This window comes from Synchiropus splendidus, chromosome 1 (assembly GCF_027744825.2).
Source record: "Synchiropus splendidus isolate RoL2022-P1 chromosome 1, RoL_Sspl_1.0, whole genome shotgun sequence".
Taxonomy (NCBI): domain Eukaryota; kingdom Metazoa; phylum Chordata; class Actinopteri; order Syngnathiformes; family Callionymidae; genus Synchiropus; species Synchiropus splendidus.
In genome coordinates, this window is record NC_071334.1 from 22,926,320 (window position 1) to 22,948,208 (window position 21,889).

Below are 21,889 nucleotides of genomic sequence, written 5' to 3' on the forward strand. Positions count from 1 at the left end.
CCAGGACTCAATTAACACTCCATTTGCATTATGGCAGAGCTCGACTGCCGCGGCCTGATTAATACGTCGAGCCCGCCTCACCAGTCAATCATGAATCATCTACCACCCCTGGAGAACGGCGGATGAAAGAGGGAGGATGGGCTGGGGGAAGGATAAGGAAATAAAGGGCAGCAGGAGAATAGATGGGAGAGAGAGAGATGAAATTTTATATTACTGACTGATGGAGATATTGATAGTGAGCGAAATATTGGAGAGGTTTGGCGAACTAGGATAGCAAGGTCCTTTCACAGCACTGGTAGGTAAACCAGAGGGGTGGTCCAAATGACATTACAACTATTCTGACAGTTCCTTTGCAATGTCCTCTTTTTTATAACAATTTACGCTGCTTCACATTTCAAAGGAAAATTCAGAGTTTATTATGTTTGACCCACTGCAACACTCAGAAAATGATCCACTTTTACTGAGAACACTACAAGATGGTTCTGAATCTAAATGCATTCAAGGTCAGGAAGAATTATATCTAGCGAAACCTCACACCTGTAGGATGGAACTCGACAGAGGCCGTGCAGTGGACTGACTTTCACTTTAAATTCTTTTTAGAACTTTGTCAATTTCCTTTTACAGTAGTTTATGCAATAAAGGTTGAATAAAGTGGGGGTTCTTCATGTACGGCCCGTAGTCCTCCCTGTGTCATCAGAAATCAAATTTGCAGTCACGTCCTCCTGACCAAACTTCTTCTAATCATAAATGAATGTTTTGAAGACTTGTTGCCGCTCAGTCTGAAAGTTAAAATGTCTGTGTTGTTTTTCTCCACAGATTTTAAGAGTTATCTTGAATGTTCGCAAAATGAGATTACACCGTGACAGAAGCTGATACGCAAACTTCACTTTTAAAAATAACAAAGATGGCGTCAACACAAAGCTCCGTCTTGCACATTCCTATTGTGAACAGACTTCCTTACGTCAGTAGTCCTGATGCCATGAAAGCAATTATAGGATTGATGTTGCATCACACTGGATAAACAACAGCAGACACACAGGAGGGTGAGTGTTGCATGTCAGTGTGATGACATGCTGAACTGCAGCAGCGAAACATTGACCGGTCCTTATCGCTCATGCAATGTAGACAGAGCGTTTCCTAATCACTTTGAAATTACTTTTCACATTTTTATTTGGATTCAAACTCAACGTGATTTAGTAAGTTAGGGTGGATTACAGCAAAAAAGTAAAACCACTCTATCAGCAGAAAGCACTACACAGAGAGAAATGATTTTTCCAGAATTGTAGCTGCTCCTTTTTTGTTCCCCCCGGTGAACATGACACAGCAGCAGATTAAGACAGGGATGGTTTTAGTCTAATTCCCAAACTCTTTCGAGCCAGCAATGTTCCAGCTGGTGTGCCACGCTATGTTCCCAAGCATCATTACTTGTTCAGGAAATACGTGTCCATCATGTCACAGCCAGAGAAGATGAAATGAGAGCCATGCTCATCAACAAAACTTTTTTCTTCTCAATGTCTCCAGACTCAAAATCTGCTTGTTGGAAATATTAAACGTCAAATATGCAAATCAATGAGAATACCAGACACCTCTCTGCAGTGTTGACCAACAGCCTACTTTTAACCCCACACTGGCTTTGACCAACTTATGTCAACAGTTAGCAGTTGAACTTCAGCCACAGAGCTCACCACATCACAGCTCCCCAGCCACAGCTCTTATAGATCAGCGGTGCTTGACTCAGGATCCTCAGATAACACAGGAGTTGGCTGCTGAGTTTGAAAGCGATCAAAAGTTAAGCGCCATAAAAAGCCACAATAAATAGTTTAAAACGTCTGTGCTTTGGATGTGGGAGAGCAGTATCCGTGCCTATTTGATGAGGCTTAGGTAATGAGGCCGTTGTGCACCAAAGACCATTATTGTAGATACATGGAACAACTTACGAGGAAAGCAGGGGAGTTCCAGTACTTAACGGTCAACACAAATGCAAAATACCTTTAATCTAAGCAGACCAACGAATATTGTGAGGCTGAATCCAAGTCGTGGGAGAAAAGACAGGCTCTTCAGCAGACCGCTTCATGCCTGAGAATTGCTAACACTGACATTGCACTGCAGACAGACCTCACACAAGTTATCTGCATTGTAATGTACAGTAGATGCATCTTAATGTCCTCTGCTCTTTTATGGCTGTTGTGTAGGTGCAGCACTTTTGTCATCATGCCATCAACCCTTGTTGTCATCATGTGAAGAATAAGAATAAGAATAAGAATAAGAATAAGAATAAGAATAAGAATAAGAATAAGAATAAGAATAAGAATAAGAATAAGAATAAGAATAAGAATAAGAATAAGAATAAGAATAAGAATAAGAATAAGAATAAGAATAAGTATAAGAATAGATGTCCCAGAAACACAGCATTTGTAATTTATTTATTTATTTTTTGCTACATGCATTATCTATTTCTATTGATTTGGCTAAAAACACTTTTTGTACTGGGGCTTAAAACCATTATTTAAGTTTATTTATATTTATTCATATTTTTATTTTAAGTTTATTTCACTTTAAAGTCAGAATTCTAAGATTAAAGTCAGAATTCTGCCAATCTTTTTCTTCTTCACTGGCCCTTATCCTCTTCCGTACTTTTAATAAGATATCAAGTCTTTTCCAAATGAACCACCAAATGCAAACAGTCAACATATTTGGATTACAAAATTTCACGTGTTGGCCTGAAAATGTCTGGTATGCAATTTTCTTTTCTTTTTTTTTTTCCTCAGAAAGTGCACGCTGTCCATTTCTTCAAAAAGCCAGGTCAAGATGTTCAAATTATTAACTCTACTGTACAGATGACGGTCCACCAGTTTGTTCTGGATGATGACCGCAGTGTTTTTTTTTTCTTCTCAGAGAGGCAACGTGCACAGATGGATGAAATGGCAGACACAGAAGACCACCCTCTAAATGTAAATAATGTCTTTTAGAGGGTTTGTCGAAACTATCTCCTTCAGGAAATGGGTTTACCAATAGGTCACTTAACTGTACCGTTGACAATGGATCTGCAGCATCAGGACTGATTTCTTCAGCAATGTGAACATTCAATGAGTGCTTACTCTGTTTCCAATAACCCCTCATTACTTTTGGATTTTCTACGCTGTCTAGAGCTATATCAAGACCTTTGTATTTATTTATCTACATTTCAGCCGGCCTCTTTATCTGCAGCAGCAGCAGCTAAATTGCAAGCATTCATCATTTCTAAGTCGATACTCACTTTTAAAGGTGAAAATAAAATTGTTTTTCATTTGGTCTGGGCTTAATAGGATTGTTTTCCTTGTAATTTGCAGCCTCAGAGCACTTAACACAGACAATTAGGAGCAGGCTGGACTTATCTGCTCTCAGTGGGCGTTGTATCAAATCACTAAATATTGACTTGAGCCATGCTGTGAGTCTACTAATCAGGTGGAAAGATAGTGGTGCCGTGGGATCAGGGGTCGGGCAACATGCCAAAAACGTCATATCACATTCTGTCATGGTTTCACATGTATTTTTGAGAAGAGTTTTCAAGTTTCTGCTCAGTGTAACCGTACTACTTGTGTGTATAAAGCAGCCATATATGTGTATAAGCGGTCACAATTTTTGAGAAAGAATACATTTTTACCAGCATGTGCAAGGAACATAAACATATGAAACAAATGACAACACTCTGATAAAGAGCACTCTTGCAACATAAGGCATGGCTTTCAATACCCATGGAACTATCTATGGAAAACAGGATATTTGAAAGTGCAAACTTAACAATCTTGAACAAATAAAGATCAAATGTGATGTCTGGTTACTGAACCTGGTTATGAAGGATCCAGCAGCTTTAGTCCTTACACTATTTCTATTGAAGCTGTTTTTATCTAATAGACAAAATCCTATCACATATTATCAACCGAAACAAACATTTTGTCAAATGTATCTCACTTGCACTATGTCAAGGTCGGAATACATTTCCTAAAGTACGTCTTTGGCCACAACAATCTTTTGGGGCGTTTTGGGTGTTTTCATTTTGAGGGACATTTATTAGGTACTGCATTAGGTTTTTAGCCGACTCTTGAACACAATGAGGCAAACCTGGATTCAAAGGTTTCAAGTGAGGCATCACATTAGCCGTTAGCTCCGCAGACAGTGTTTGGAGCCGCGGTCATGCAAGAAAAGTCATTCTGCAGTGAAGGTCCGTGGGTTAGTTAGAGTTAGAGAAACATCAGTATAAAAGAATAAACCAAAGTTACGTTTTTTGAGCAACTTGTTCGCTTAGAAGGTGAGTGTGAGGACGACGCGCACTACCGATAAGAGCGCAGTTGGTGTTTCCTCAGAGTCGACGGTAGCACATCTTAAGATCTAAAGTGCATAGAACATGACAGAGACGAGCCTAACCCAAATGATCTCCTCACCTTGGCAGATGGTCAATATGTTGAAGTCATGCATGATCTAATGTGGACATATTGCACACCCCTACCTGAAATCTAAGACAAATACGGTTGGCAACATTATACCTTGTTAAATAGTGGTGCAGCTTTTTTGTGTGTTGTTGTGTCTTAATGACTGCAGCCTCCCTGCATACTTTTTGCCTGTGGATTCCTAAATTAGTACAATATAGTTTAACAATATTTATTTTTTGGTACTGATATTGAATAAATATTGTAATTGCAATGTGTTGGAAAACATGTTTTCTAGTCGCGTTCCACATGTGCGTTTGTTTACGAGGAAGGATCTTACAGCGAAAACTTTCATTCCAGGTAGCAATATCAACCTTATATCTTACAAAAATTCCGGAGATGGTTTTCTATCGTCCGACATCTGGACTCAAGGTCTGTCATTTTAGCCAGTGAGGAAAGCCTGTTACAAGCGAAAGCCTGAAGTGGTCGTAAGAAGACAGACTGACTGAGATAATAAAACTTTATTGACACAGCACAGAAAGCTGCTCCATGAAATGTAATGAGAGGAGGCTTGAACCACAGTTAAAAACTGTTAATGAGAAATTTGCAATAATATCCATTAGTCAGTGAAAAGCACAGCCTTGGACTTAGTGAAGCAGGGAGGCCACAGAGCTGATGTTAGAAGGGACCATGTAGGGTAAAGATGTTTACATGAAATCTGCTGACGTCTCATGCGAGGTAACTTTTCAAGTCTTCACCCCCCAACACGCTCCTCCATCTAAAACCAAACCAGTGTGCTGAATATTGTTGCCATTACTAAATTTCATAATAGTTTGAAAACATAAAAGTGAATTCACCAACACGTATCATGCATTGCTCATATGACAATTGCAGTAAAAAGAATCATCTGAACCGTTAAACCACGGTATCTTTAGGAAACACATATACCTGTCAAAAACACAATTCTCTGCGTCTCATTTTTGTTTCTGGTCCCAAGCTTTTTTTGTCCCCTCTTTGTTCTGATTCTGTCTTCTTTGGCTGCTTCACTTTATAAGATGAACTCTTAGGTTTGGTAGATGACACGTCATCTGTCCCCAGTGAGAAGAAAATGATCTCTTCCTCACATTAACCCCAAACTCCACCAGGAGCTGCTGCGGTTACTGCAGCATCGCTGCAGCGTAGTTTTCCATTTACATGAGGAGTGGAGTGTAGCGTTGCGAAGCGGTGGTTCTCCACTCCGTCATGCGAGAACTGTCGAATCGCATGGTACCTCGGGGATTGAGAGCGGATCCCTGCCACGAATGAATTCGGCCAGTTCGTCCTCTTTATGACGTGCGTGCTCTCTGTCCCACCGCTTTCAATTTCAGCCCAGGCTCTCTTTTCTTACCTTGTCTTTATAATGATTGTGATGACGCTCAACCTCCAAAATGAATGCCTCGCCACCCATGTTGACAACTTGTCAAGAAAAAAGGTCGCCGTCGTCACAACACTACTTGCACGCCGGTATTGACGTACTATTTACATTGCTCTTTCACCATAAAATTCAACGTCAAATCATTATATATTTTTTATATTTTTCCAGGTTCATGTCACTTTTAAAATGCTTACACTTTTTACATTTCCTGTCTGTATGTTTCTTGCCACTCCAACTTGATACGGTGCTGCACATCGCTCCACAAGAAATAGAATCCTTTCTGATTTGAAGCAGTGCTGCAGCAGTTCTGCTCCGTTAACGGTGAAAGTTGACAGATTGAAAACAATTGATTCTTTTAGGAAAAACTATGCTACAGTTGCAGTTACAGTCCCGGTGGACACTGGGGGTTACATGGTTCCGTGTAATGGGAGTGCTTGAAAACACAGATTTTAAATCAATGACGCCAAAATAAAGATTCTACCAACTGCAGCCTAAAGATGATGTTTCATCAGCTTAAGAGTTGCAACACAGTGCAGAATTGTAGAGCTCATTTAAAGAATTTTGCAATGGTATCACCTCATATTGGCCACATTTTCACGTGGACACAGCAGTTGAAGGGATGAGGACAAGTAGCTGCTATACAGGAACATGTTACAGTGCCTTGGTGTAATTCAACACTGACCAGAGATAATGACAGTGACAGCCCTCCCTAAAGCGTCATGCTTTTATTAACTGTCAATTTGATCCTGTGTCTGTTCAGCAGAGTGGTGGCAGCTGTCTGTAAATCACCGTTACCTGCCAGCTACTGTCTGTCAGCAACATGTAAGCAGCACTGCTAGCAGAGCTTAGTGACTGCGAAGCCCCAAACATGAAGGACACAGTCGGCTGCCTCCACGTCTCCACTCGGTGAGCACAAACCCAGCAGCATGGCACCGAGCAGGGGAGATATGGTGTGCTTGAGTGTGTGTGCACGAGTGCAACATGGCTCTGAGCAGAATAGATTGTGTGTGACCGTGTTGCCTGTGGAGCAAAACTGACTGAGATTAAAACTGAGTGGAGCATTGCCAGGGAACTGACGGAGCGAAGCAGCCACACCCACAGCGGAACATGCGTACTCCATGCTGACACGGTGAATCTGCACGTCTGCTGGCTATTTCGTTAAGCTCCCTCACCAGACAGGCTCCGCGGCAGGATTCCTGGAATGTAGTCTGCGTCTAGCATGTGGCCTGAACTGCGTGTACTTATGTTTCGCAGCGAATCATTTTGGAACCTGTCCGAGGGTCTTCACCTGAGGCAACAGATAATCAGGCTGTGGACGATCACACTTCTGGTGGACATTGTTAGGCCTGTCATGGTAAACAATAAGTAACCTCATCGATGAGCGACAGTAAAAAGTGGCCTTGCTGAATTGCCATGCGCACGTTCGCTGCTTTGATGTCCTCTGATCCCATGACTGGTGCTTCAACCTGTCTTTGCCTGCTGACAGGAGGAGTCACTCTGCCTCAGTGAATCATCTCAGGAGCATTTGTAACACAGCGGAAAGACAAACGCGAACGTCGGTCATGTCGCAGTCAAGTCGTCTCGGGATGAAACCAGAGTTTCAACAGTGCAGATGAGCTAGTTTGTCAAATTTGTTTTTCAGCAAACAAGGACATATGTCAAATATGGAAGAAGACTGAGCAGTTTTTCTAAGTGCAGGGTTTGTTTACAAATAGTAAGAAAACATTTTTTTTTAAATTGTAGTTTACTTATTATCATTACTTTTAAAGATATTTGAAAGTTGTTCAAAAGTTATTTTGTTAGCAACAGTAAAAATACTGATAATAAATGAAAGAATTACATTTAAAGAGTGTGATAATGTTATTGATACATTACCTTTAAAAAGTGGTCACCATAGTATAAAAATATTGTTGACAATAATATAATTCATTAGCAATAATGTGTGGTACGACCCGACCCCGGATAAGCGGCAGAAGAAGGTGAAGGAAGGTGTGGTACAATTAATCGACCAGAAAAATCATTATTGTGTCCTACCTAGACAATGCGCTTTGTGGTTATTGAACATTGATTGTGCATCACAGGATACTGACTGACAGAGCAGGAGGTTTCCCTTCCTACTTGTTCACTGAGTATAGTGGATTACGTGGTCTTATAGTCTGCTTTATCCAAGGCACACTTTGAAAACATGTATCACCTTTCACCTGGTGCCACATTAACCCTGCCTCCTCACTCATAACACATGTTAGTCAACCTCCCTAGTCACGCCTAGCATCTTCATGTCCTCATTTACTGCATCACTGGACCTCATCGTTTCTTGACCTCATCTGCTTTTACCAGGTACCTTCTTCTCTACCATTCTTTATTCATACAGGTCCTGTTTCTCCTGTCCTCTCCGTCAAGCCATCTGAGTCCGACCTCCGTCTCCAAATTTCAGAGCCTGTTCTCTGTCCCACCCTGTGGCCCTTGCAAGTCGACCAAACATGAAAAGCATGAAGCGTATCAAGTTATAGGAGAACACTAGAGTCAACCTACTGTAGTGTACCTGTGGCTCAGGAACATTGTGGTTGTAACAGAGAAGGGAAGAAACACATTGTTACATTTTCAACAATTTCTTGGATCATTGAATTGACTAAAACATTGAAGTTCAATTTTATGAACATGTATCAACTGTCTGCAAATCGATCGCATATTATTATTAAAAGAGATTATTTGACTACATAGTGTGGGAGTTAAGCTGTATTGATTGTGTAATTTATGTAAATTTAGACTTGTTGAAAACGTGTTGATGCATTATATGAAATGCAAATTAAGTCTTGTTTAAGTATAATTTTGTTGTGGGGTTTTTTTTGTGCGCTGGTGATTGAAACTTGGCCCTACACTGACCCCTGTAGTAATAAAACATTCCCCAAAGGGCCACATTATCTACTGTTGTGAGGGGCTGTCATGTCGAAAGCCAGGAAATAGTAAAACTTGATTTTTGTTACTTTGTTAAAATAAAACAAGGACAAATTCAGAAAAAAAAATGTAATTACATTATATGCTTGAAATCTTTTATTTGATTCTATATTGTTTAAGTTGTTTTATATTTTTTGTTTAAAAATATAGAAATAAGAATCATAAATGTGTGATTTGCTGAATAACACAACTTTGGAAAAACATGTAAATGTAAAACATAAAGGCTCTATTTTATCATCTTGAATAGGTCTTCAACATCAATATACTGTATATTCCAATTTCTTTTGTAGTGTCGCCCTGACCTCATGAGGGCTGCATGAATACAGAAGGGTGGCATCCCTTTGCCCACATCTGGACTAGATCCGCCACTGTCCATACAGGGCCTCATGAACACATTTCTGAGCTGGTCCTTTAATCTCATGCATCCCTGAATAGAATATACAGCATGTCTATATGTACAGCAAATGACTGTGGAAATAACGCTGGTTTGAAGCGGAAGAAACCCATCAGAACTCATTTACTCTCTGACTACTGTTGTGGGCTGTTTTTTTTTGTGACAGTCGTCCTCAACCAATGAGTCAGTGCTTCTGGGTTTCAGTTACCTCAAGAGCTTCTATTTCCTGATCAAACACAATGCGGACTGCAGGATCTCATATGTCTAGACCAGTGTTTATCAACCAGTGTGCTGCAGCGCAATAGTGTGCCGAGGGAAATGATCCAGTTTCACCTATTTCGTCCGGAGATGAGGGTGAGCGATACAATAACATTAAATCACGATCGATCAGAATGTGTTGATGATCTACCAGTGAGAGGATATTACATAGGTTCACATTCTTTCTATACACTGTAGATCTATGCTAACGCATTGATGAGTCCAACAGTCTCAACAGCGCCACGAATGGTGCGTAGTATTCCTCTTCCCACATAGTCACAGAGGAGAAGCTGGTCAAATGGGCAACTTCTTGTTGTTTTTAAACCTGACTTGTCTCTAACTCGACCACACACCTTGACATGACAGACTGATGGAGTGTCGGAACTTTGACGGCAAAGACTGACTGCACCTCAGAGCTCAGAGCGAATGTGACGTCTTGCTTCAAAACTTACTCTTAGAACAAAATTTGCTTCGCGGTTTAAAAGTTGTTTAAAAACTAAATACAGCACCAAACAAATGCTGACCAAAATGTGAAAAGATAAAGACTCATTGTTGTTATGATGCAAGCTGAGGCAATTTCCGGCAATTCCCTAAACTAGAATATTATAATTCAACTAGAATAAATGTGTATTTTATCATATTGTCCGTCCACTTCAGGAGATATTTTTAAAAAGCATTTTCTACAATTTGTTTCTCCACATTGCATGCCAAAATAGCCAAGTGTCAGTAGCTCCATTTTTTCACAAATGAAGAGGGATTTTCTACAGAGTTTTGACTGAGCACAATTGCACTTTGGTCGTGGACCCTTTTGTCTTGTGCCTTTTTTCAATGAACGAAGTGTGCCAAAGCTACAAAAGGAAGAAAACCAGTGGTCCGGACCACGTTGACCTCACAGATACAAACTTAACCTTTCCAGCTGTGAACCTGCTGAGGTTTGAATTAAAGGTTGCCACCAGCTGTTTGAGGGAGACTAATTCTGAGTAGGTGCAAATGCTGCTGTTCACCTATGAACACCGCTTCCTGCTGCTGGAACGAAGCCTTGGACTCCATTCACCTGACAAGCATGACTCTCCAGAGATGTCCTCCGCATCCAAACTGTGTGCACATATAACCCCGCTGCAGCAGCACTCACTGGCCGTCCCGCTCATTAGTGGACAGTATAATGTCTCACTCCCACCCTCCGATTCCATCCACTGGGTTAATGAGGCACACAGTGAACATCCTCCCTCCCTTGAAGTGGATTTCCTTGCGCTCGCCTCTTCTCTGTGTCACACTCAACACAACACTCACTTCAGTTTCATTTGAGCTACTGCTGATCCAAGTTGATGCGAAAATATCACAGCCTTTGCTCCACAGGAACACGGCTGCTGCTCAGCATATAAATGGGGCAATGAGAGGCGCAGTGCTGAGAGTATCAATTTTTGGCATTGACTTTCTCAGACTGCTAATTGATTGCACTCACTGTCAAATTGCGGCCCAGTCACGCAGGATGTTTTGGGATGCTGCACCAAAGCTTTGATGATGTTGAGCTCTTGGTTGCAGATGCAAAAAAATACTTGAAGAACAGAAATGCGAGTGCTTTCACTCAGTTGTTTTCATGTTGATATATTTGAATGAAGGAGCAGTGCCATTGCCTCCCCCGTTATAGAAAACGTGAAATAAAAAAAAACAGCTGAATTCATATTAAAATAACTGAAAATCAGTGCCACACTTTGTCGGTCTGTCATGATTCCGCTTCTATTTTGGTCCCTTGAGTTCTGTTTTTCTTTCTTCCTGTTCCCGTGGCATACGGCTGCAGCCAACCGACCCCTGATCACCCATGTGTAAAAGCACCTGGACTCCAGCAACGTGTGCCAGATCGACTCCTCTTGTTCCTGTGGTAAATCGGTTCTCCTTGTTTGTTCTCTCTCTGTGCTCCAGTTTGGTCATTTTTGACTACACTCTCTAAAACCCCGGTGCCTGAGTTAGAGTTTAGTTCCTTCCTCTGTTTCTGTGTGTTTCCTGGTTTGTTCTGTGATTTTACTATCTCCGTTCATTGTGTATTTGTCTCTCTGTTTACAGATTTAAGTTTGTTTGACTTGACGCTTTCTGTTTGGACTCTTACTCATGCTTGTGGACTTCTCCCGGTTCGATGACGCTTTCTGTTGTGGTTTTCTTGTTGTTAATGACTAAAATATTGTTTGTTTTTGACTCGCTCCTGCCTCCTGTGACTTTCATCACTGCACTAGGGTCCCACTCCACGTCTTGACTCGTAACACAGTCAAATGCAATTTACTGTATAACCAGACTTAAGTCATGAAGCATATGTATGTTGTTCTACCATCCATCCTGGGGAGACTTTGCCAATAGATCACCATCATCTAATACCAAATTTTCAGTCATGCATTACTCACCTTTGATTTTCGGCATTGCAAAGAAATCATTTTTAAGTTTCAGAATGTGACCCAGCAAGTGGAATTAACATCAGGAGACAGGCCTTCAGGGAGAGTGTATGCTTCCAACACTTCCTTGCACCTGCCGTCGAGACTCTCTGATACAGTGACCTTCAAATTGTTGAGTAGGTCTCCATTAAAAAGAATCCTCTCAGAACAACAAAACATATTTTTATGGATGTATTTACTTTTAAACGTTTAACAGCTCCCTGACAAATGGCCTTTATCACATTATGATCAATCTCATATTTCAATACATTAACACAACATTAAGACTTCCACCACACTTGGAGACTGCTAGCATTGGTTGTTTCACCATATATATCTATATATACTGTATATAGATATATATATATATATGGTAAGAGTTGGGCATGTTGGTCAGCTGGCAAGCTTGAAAGCTCTCCAGCTGACCAACACGCTCAACTCTTACCAACACATTTTGAGGGGGTTCATTTTCATGAGTAGCAATGGTTCAAATGCAGTTTCAGCAGGAGTGTAAGGGGAACATGTCGCTCTGCATTGACATTGGCTTTTAGCTCTCTTTAAACTGCAGTGATAAGGCTATTTTTCTGCATGCAGAACCTTTTACTTTGATCTCAGTTTAGCTCAATCAGATTCATTACACGGTACAGATAAGAATTCCCCAAGAAAATACCAAGTCAGCAGTGGAGTCTCAGTCCTAGTACACATAATAGCTTTCTCTCTCTCTCTCTACCATTTTGTCTCTTTTTTATGTGTGCACGGTTAACTCAAAAACTCTTTTGTACACCATGCCATCGTGCTCTACAACTCCTCACTTGGGGGGAGGAAGTAGTAGTGTATGCTACGCTACGTTACATAGTAATGGACACTTGTTCAATGTGCAATAACCGTCTCTCTGGTGCAATAACCTATTTTAATCTAGTTTAATTTTTATTTTTTCCTGACTGCATGCACTTTCTTGCCTCTATTGCTGCTGGAAATGTAAATTTCCTGGAGGGAGTCATCCCAAAGGGATCAATAAAGTCTAGTCTAAGTCTAAGTCTAATACCAGGAACTCTCCTAAATCGAGTCCAAATCTACACGACTCTATTTGTGACGGGGGTAATCAACTGGTGGCCCACTAAGACTGTCCATCTGATCTGTCAGAGACATAGTGTGGCTACTCAACTGTTTTAGATGATGTACATTAGCACACCTCCAAGATGACAGGAAGTGCTGTGGGACGTCAGAGCGAACATGGCAGCTCATATATACAGTAGAAGCATCGGCCTATGCTTCTTCATTAAAGCCCAAATCACCTTGTCGAATTCAGACTGGGAATTGGCTTCGCCAGCAGTTGATATTCTGGGTCAAAAGGGTAAAATAACATGGAGACAATAATATTTAATGAGTGGTGAACATGAACTGTGTTACACTGCATTCTGGGACCACATTGATCCAGTCATGAGTGCATTTCTCAAATCAAGCACAAGAGTCCACACGCACAGCAGTTCCTCTACCATTGTTCAATGGTTGAGGGTCGGTCGGGTCTTTCCGACTGGCGATGAAAACCAGGACTTGGTGTCTTCTTTTCTGGATTCTTTTTTATGTTTCGTTTTTAAACAGCCCTTGTGCTGTTAATTTCTTATTATGATAAAATGACTAGTTACATTTTTTTGTGTATAAAAGTATAACATAGACAGACATGCATTATGAACACATACAGACTATTTACCTCACACCATCAGTTGAAACAAATTCTAGCCCTAGGACCTTGGATGAAGCTGATGACGCCCGAAGTTTTTCCTCCTGAACAAAACCGACGCTGACAAAACAATTTTCCCTTCAAGTGTACACTGACTGCATCCACACAGCAACGAAGGACGCACAGCTCAATACTTTCCGCACTCAATAGCGTTCTACGTGTCAGCAAAAGCTTTCATAAATACCTGCATAAAATGTCCACAAAAGTACGATCGATATTGTATTGATTATACCATATTACTAAAAAGAGAGTAGTTTTTTTTTTTTTTTTTTTTTAAACAACGGTGGTTGTAGTTAATGAGACATTTCTCCGGATACAAACAATCCGCAGGCCTTGGTACGCCTTCATACTTTGACACGTGCAACCACTTCGTTCAAGTTGGCTGGATGTCACACTTACTGTTGTGCGCTTAATGTGCTCCAATACAGCCTGAGGTTCTGAGTGTCAACCCAAAGTGAGTGTTGCACAGTGTGGTCAAACACTGATTCTCTGTGAAGTCAATGAACAGGTTCCAGTTGTTGGCACCTGTACACAAGATGATTTTGACTCCATTACCACCCTGTGAGGACTGATCCTCACTTTTGGATGGAGAAAAATTACTTCTTTTTAAATATCTTCAGTTCCAGTTTTTGTCTGAGAAGTCTTGGATGTCAGTCCAATAACGCACCATCTTGCTCAGGTTGACTTGGACTTGTTTCAAGCACAGGTATTTAGAGTAAATAGGCTCCCTATTGAGAAGAGCTGCAATGAGATCTGATCTAAGCGGGTGTCATTAGCAGACGTGTTTCAATGCTGCCTCAGTTACAACAGTACTTGCCACTAGGAAACAAGGTTCTTTTAACAACTCGGATATATTGATATAAATTTCAAATTCATGAGCAACATCAAGACAATGATCCATTTGTTACACAACTGATGCTGTTTTACTGTGCAAATTACATTTGGTGAAATAATGGATCTCTTTCGGTGACAGACATTTTCTCTGTGAGGGTCTATGTGTGCATTTTAGCTGAGTCTAAACCAGTTAATCTGTCTTCAGAGGTGACAACCAGAAAAATATGAGTGGGTTGGCAGCAGATGCTCAGCAAGTGCCCATCTTGCCTCTGTGTAACAAAAGCTCTGGTGTATAAACCACCTTTTGAGACAATTTTCAATGTCAGCTGATCAGGTTCGGATCATGCACACGGACTGTGGTTTGACAAATACAATTTGAAACGTGTTACACTTCCTCAATGACCATAGAAAAAGAATAACAGGTCATCTGTTTGTCAAGTCTCAGCAGTCACTCTGTCATTGCCAAGAGCATGTGAACAATCTCAATAAAGCATCATGGTTAATGAACGATGGTAGCAGTTCAACAGAATTTCTTCTTCCCTCCGTCATTTCATAATAAACAAAGAAGTGAAGCTGGTTTATGGATGCGTTTTCCTCAGCGACCTCCGCTCTCAGTTGGCAGTTGTACCTTTATTCCATTTATCTCCTTGTGACCTGCAGCAGGACTCCAGAGTTCTGCCCTTTTGTTTTCAGACGGTCACTATACTGTATACTCTTCATCAGTCCTGTTATTGCTTCTGTACTGGGTGTTCACTTTGTTCAGCTTGTGCACTCCTAGTTTTACAAGGTGTTTCACTATAAAGAGAAAATAAATATGTTCATGCTAAAGTCAGGGACCAACTGCTTTGGTAACCTCACATTCATGTCCTTTTCAGAGAAGAGAATACATAGACCGGAGAGAAAAGGTGCGTCACAGAAAAAGCAAATTTTTCAGAGTCTTAAGCAAATTTGTTTTTTCCTTTATGATAAAAAAAAAAAAACCTTCATTTCAACAGCATTTTGCGATCCTTTATCTTTGACCTACCAATCTGAGACAAGAGCAGAGAGTGTCAAGAACAAGTCAAGACCATGACGTGACTCGAGTGTGAGACAAAGAGAGAGGCTGCAAAGAGTATAGAGTTACTCCAAACCTTGGGCAAGTTTCTTGCATAAAAGAGAGCACTGTAAATCTAGATGTCTTAAGGCATTCATGGAGGGGTCAAAACAAAAATGCTTTGGCAGTCACATTTCTGAAACAAAACACAATTCTCTCTCCAAACTTTGATCAAACATTTGAGCCAGTAAGTCTTCTGTCTACGCTGCCAACACCCAACACCTCTCTTTCAAAACCAAAGTTTCCCATCTGTCAAACAAAATGCAGACGGTACAATGTAAGTGATGGGCTGAGTTACGTGAGAAGAGCCGAAGTCTCTTGGGAGAAGCAGATGCAGACACTGATACATTTGCTGCAGCGAGTTGGGGGACGAAAGCCTATGGTATCAATCACGTCATTCTCATATATCGTCTTAAACTTGGTACTAGCTGGGGAGTCAGACACTGAGTTTGTGAATGAAACATCTCTGAATGCCACAGTTGGTGTTCAAACGTTTTTGAAGTGGAATGGAAACTGCTCCACCTGGTTGATTCATGTTGTTGAATAAATGCAAATGAGTCTGTTAATAAATAAATGAATGACAAATAGACCACAGTTCACACACAAGCCTGAAGAAAACATTGCGTGTTACATTTAATACACAAGATTAATGTATGTCTCCCCTTATCAAGTGCTTACATTCAGTCTGTTATTTTTCAAATTTCTGTTCTGGGGGGCCACGACTTCATACACCATTTGGCAGAGGCATTGGTTATGACTTTAAAAGCTTTGAGTGGAAATATCAGAACTCAGTTTTTTTTTTTTTTTTGTCTCAATGCAGCCCTGATTACAAGATGGAGTGCAGCGCACTTATTACATGCTAGAAAGCCTCTGTGTGCAACAGCGCTGATCGCCTGCTCCGCACGACAGCCATGTCACAACACTGGGTCTTAAAAGAGAGCATTACCTCGGTTCTTGCTTTTCTCAAGAGGCGAGCTAAAGAGAGTAGCTCCTCTGATGAATCTGTAGCCGACGTTATTCTTTTATTGTAGCGCTAAAGCGTTTTCTGAGCAAAGACACCGACCACGGAGTGAAACAATGTACACTCAGAGTCTGTCAACACAGGTTTTACTGAGACCCGTACGGATCATCATTGTGGCGGTACTTGACCTGTACATGTAAAGTACAAGTTATTATGTAGATGCAGAAATGGTGGAGACTAAAACGTCACTTCAGTTCTATGAAGATGCGCCAGGCCCTCCAATGAGTTTTGCTAAGAAGAAAAATAGCGCATAGTGCAGAACAATGTCTTGTGTCTCTGCACCCTCGTCTGATATACCAGTTCACATGTATCCCACGGCAATCTCTGTGTTATGCTGCGCTTGTGTTTCTGACCTTCAGAGAATATATTATTATTTCACTTGTTGAAATGCACTTGTACTTAACCAACAAATCAGTAAAAATGAATGTAATTTATATGCACATATATTGAGGAAATATTTTTAAATTTTGCAATCTATCATCTGGCTGCAGGCTGTACACCTATTCATTCATCTTATGTTTTATTAACGCTGTAAGTGATTGATTATTTGGAGCATGAATGTTCATGACTGAAAAATACAACAAACTGAAAGGGAGCGACTCACTCAATGAAGAAGATCAAGGTTTTCGAACATTTAAGTAGAAAGCCTTTTCAGTACTTTTTTTAACAATATCAAGAGAGGACGCCAGTTACCTGCTGTATTCAGGACTGGGATAGTTTTGACGATCAGGAAAAATAGAAATTATTGCCCGACTGCTTTAAATAGCTACTGTAGCTCGCGCGTCTCGAACTGAACCATTCCACTCAAGTATGCTGTGGACTGAGTGAATCTGCAAGGTCTTGTTGGCTCACACTGGATGTGAGGAGATGGTACTTAGAAACAAACACAGGTGTACAGATATCAAATGAACAACAACGAGAGGAAGGTTTTTAGTGCGTGTGAGGTGTTCACTGATAGACTCTTTCATCTTGGCTGTGGCTCTTATTGACTGTATTGGGGGGCATTAATCATGATGTGAAGGTGCATGAGTGTGTGTGGGTGTGAGTCAGAGAGAGAGAGAGAGAGAGAGAACTTTCTTGGAACTGAGAATCAAGATCCAGCAATGCTTGAAGTGTATGTATGTGGTCAGAGTGCACCAGCTGCCAGCACTGACACACAAACATGGTACCAAGCAAACAAATTTGCAGTTGGGTCAAACATCAATGCTGTTTGCTTGTGTTAGAAGCACTGCTTAGAGGATGTTTATTTATTTATTAAATGTCCCATTCTGATGGCGTCAAGCTAGTCTTACATTAACTGCTCTCTCTCAACATTGTACAAAATAGGATTTTGGAAGGTTCCAATCATGTTATTACTGAATGCGTGTCCTCCTCAATATTTTACACACACACACACACACACACACACACACACACACACATAGAAAAGGACCACATGATATGAGGGATATCTGTCGTCATATATATATATATATATATATATATATATATATAAATCATTATCATTAATAATAATAATAACATAACCAATGCATGCTTGTGGCCATGTTCATATTGCTGACACTAACTAACTCACACTATGGGAGTTGTGAATTTACCAATTACTCAATGAATAAAAGAGAATTGTGTTGCGGGACACTTACTTAATGTGCTGGAGCAAATCCACTGTTTCCAATGACCTGGAAAAAGAAGGGAATTGGTGAGCATTGAGTAATAAAAGGAGTGAGGGTTGAAGTTCTGCTGCATTATTTAATACAGAGCCTTATTTTTGTTCTTGGACCCAGAGTGGTCACTTCAAGAGCCAAGAAAAAAAAAACCATACATAAGCTTCCTAGATGGGGAGACGAATGGCCGTCAGCATATTTTACGAATCCTCCTGTGTAACTTCCACTATCTCCTTGGCCTCCTTTGGGAGAAAGTCTTGTATCACCTCACACAATACTTCACTTACTGCGCCCACTCTCTGGAAATAGCAAGGGTGAACATTCGGCAGATGCACAAAGTGGGTTGTACTTTTCTTAAGTGAGCGAGAGTATCCATCCGTACCTTCACAAAGTACCAAGACAAAGGGGTCAGACACAATGCATGTACATTTTCAAATCTCTCAAAGGTAAAAAGGTCTCCCACCATTTATGGTACAGGTAAACAGTCTTCTCGAAGGTGAGAAGAGGACTACAACAGGGTTCAGTTCTTTCTCGGTTGCTATGGCGATGGACAGCCTGACCAACATGGTTGTCCATGGATGATGATGTTGGATGACAAAACAGTGATCAGCAGGGATTGAATACATGAGTTGAAGGTGAAGCTCGAGAGGTGGAGGTAAAATCTGGAGAGCTGACCAACCAAACAAGAGTGGCAGGAAGAAGAGTGAAGATGCTGAGGATAGCGCTAGTGAACACAGATGAGTTCAATTGTTTGGTAATAGTCAGAAATGAGGTGAAAAATAAAGTGCAGGCAGGTGGAAGGTATGGAGAAGACTCTCAGGGGTGCTGTGTGACAGAAGAGTGGCAGCTGGAGTGAAAGGGAAGCTCTTTAGAACAGTAGTGAGACCTGCCATGATGCATGGTTCAGCACTCCCAACAAAAGAGCAAAAGCTAGAAGTGGTAGAGTTATAGATGTGCAACCTTTCATGAGGAGTCACAGGAAAGAGTGAGTCAAAGCGCGGGCTCTCCTACTCCCTATGGAATGCCAGGAGAGCCAATAGATAGGAGCAAAACAAGGAGGCGGGAATAGACTCGTTGGAAATACATAGGGAGGAAAAAGAGGAGTAGGTAAAAGAGCCATTGGGAAAAGACTTGTTGAAATGCAGATTCATTTAAAAAACCAGATAAACATATTTCCCAATTTATATTTTCATTTCTGAGTGTATTGATGTCATTGTAGGCTAATAGATGAGTACATTTATGAAGGGTTTCAAAATATATTTCCACTTTGTTTCCTGTTAATGCCTTTGTATTATTTTGTTCTGGCACACCTGGCATTCCATCAAGCAAATATATGAAACAGGACATATGGAATCATGAACCATACACTAACAAAAACAAATAACTCTAAATGTGTTTCATGCTTTAGATGACTGAAAGTAGCCATCATTTGCTTTGTTCATCGCATTGCGAACCCTTGGCCCTCTTAGTGTGCTTCATGATGCAGTCACCTGTGGGAAAGCTGTTTCAGGTGACGGCCTCATGGATGCCATGCGAGAACACCAAGAATGTTCAAAGCAGCCATCAAAGGATTCACACTTCTTTCCTCACGTGTTAATTTATTAGCTTTGATGCCTTCAGTGAGAATCTGCGTCGTGGAATAATGAAAACAAAGAACCACTGGATGAGAAGGAGTGGCCCAACTTTTGACTCTTTGACTTATTTTCTTGTAATGAATGTATCTATCTGTGCTTTCCTTCCCGTAAACAACGCAAATATAATGATATAATTTCATTATCTTTTGAAATGGCAATGAGAATAATGTTTTCTTACAGTCGATAATTACACAGGAGTATGTTTTGACAGACTAAACATCAAAATGATGCTTTATTTTTTTTATTATATTTGATCAAACCAATGCAGACCAATGTTATTCGTAGAATAAGACCATGATGGCGTTTTCCCTGACGTTGACTGCTACTGGTGTCAGGTTTTCTGTGGGAGAACTGTGGAGTGAGACCTTTACAGATGAAGTCATGGTGGGGGCTCTGAGGAAATCAAAGATGAAAAAATATATATTACGTCTAATCTAAAGTGAATTCAATCATGTTCAGGAGCACCGCGCAAAAGCGCGAGCTCCACGGAGACAGGGTATTGTTTCGGAGCCGAGACCTGCGCTCATTTATTCCACTACTTCCTTGATGTGGCACCCATTTAAGAAAGGCCCTGTGGAGCGGGCAGGAAGGAAGAAAGAAGGAAAGGAGAGTGGAAGAGAACAAAAGAGAGCGGCTTTCATGTTACAGATGAGATGTTGAGCCAAATGAAATGATTTTTGCCTTGTCCTTAGGTGTGACTGCCTTTCCTTTCACTCGTCTCTCTTTTCTGCAGGAGAAGCGTTCTTCATTATTAATTTTTACTTTAAGCGTCGGAAAGCGGCTTCGGTAATCACTTTATTCACCACGAAATGTTCCTGGCAGAGTGGTGACCTTGTAATTGATAACGCCCCCTCTGTCAGGGATGTTGAGCATTCAGATTGAATGTCAAGCTTCTATACAGTCAGTCTAAAAATGTCATCATCCCACCAGCGGTGACATCATTCCCACAGTCTCTCATTATTAATATTATTACCCACTCCTGGAAATCATGTGTTGCAATCCTGTTCCGCATGCAAGAGAACATCAAAACAGATCGAGAAAATAGAAATGAATCACAAATATGTCAAGGACTAAAACAATGAACACATTTTAAATAATAGTCATTTCAAGTGCTTTATGTATTGTTGGTGGACAGACTGCCAGTGTACTTCTATCTTCGTGAGGACACTCACTGAGACGCTTTCTCTAGACTCTCCCCTTAACAGTGGCGGGCCGTGCATTTCACACGGAAGCCTTCAATGAGATCCCACCAAGTCTGACTTCAATAAATGCCTCTCGTGATACCACTTATCCACAGCTGGAGAAATAGTATACACTTATGCACTGCTGGGCATTTCATCACCTCAATTACGGTGTACAAAACAAACTATTTTCCTGCACATTTAAAAATCAGCCTCACTGCTGGATCTCATGAATGAGTGTCCATCACTGGACGCGTATGTCATGTACCATGTGAGGCCTGCGTGAAGCCTCTCAGATTCCAACACGCGATGTTTAGAGCCTTTCACGACTAGCTATCGAGCGTTCAGTGTTTGCCCATTCAGTTCAGTCCTCTGACCGCAAGCTAACTGGATACTGACTGGACAAAAACTAACTGGGAAGCAACAAATGTGACATTAAAACAATATAAAGATCACGATACATTCGACAAACACACAGCACACTCGCTGCATTGCACTTGCACACACGTATAAGACCATGAGGGTGCAGCCAGTTGCGGAGAGTTTGTTGGACTTTGGTTCACGATCATAATTTTAAACTCATTTTGAACTCTCTGGATCAGTGTTTATTTTATTAGCTGGTGTGGCCGTAATAGGTTTCCTGACGCGGTCGTCTGCCTTGGTTCATACCAACACATGCAGGTCTCCCGCCACACTGGTGCCTCGGTGAAACACTGTGCGCTCCGGTATTAGCAGCGGCGTCCTCTTCCGCGTCGCTGATTAGGGTTCACCAATCACGGACACACTCTCACAGGCAGCGCTAATGTTACGACCCGGCATCAGTTAGGGACCATCAACAAATTCTAAAGCGGTCAAAGTATTCAGTATCCCTAAG

General features: G+C 41.0%; 1 protein-coding gene across 4 annotated transcripts in view; it reads right to left on the reverse strand.

Moving 5' to 3' along the window:
- The window catches only part of LOC128751491 (inactive N-acetylated-alpha-linked acidic dipeptidase-like protein 2), a 273,010-nt gene that overhangs the window by 193,243 nt on the left and 57,878 nt on the right, over positions 1–21,889 (reverse strand). For 3 of the 4 annotated variants that reach the window (XM_053852550.1, XM_053852570.1, XM_053852541.1), the window contains one exon: positions 18,180–18,215. The exons of the other annotated variant lie outside the window; for it this stretch is intronic. The gene's annotated coding sequence lies outside the window, so the exon portion shown is untranslated. The remainder of the gene's footprint in view (positions 1–18,179; positions 18,216–21,889) is intronic. 4 annotated transcript variants of the gene reach the window in all.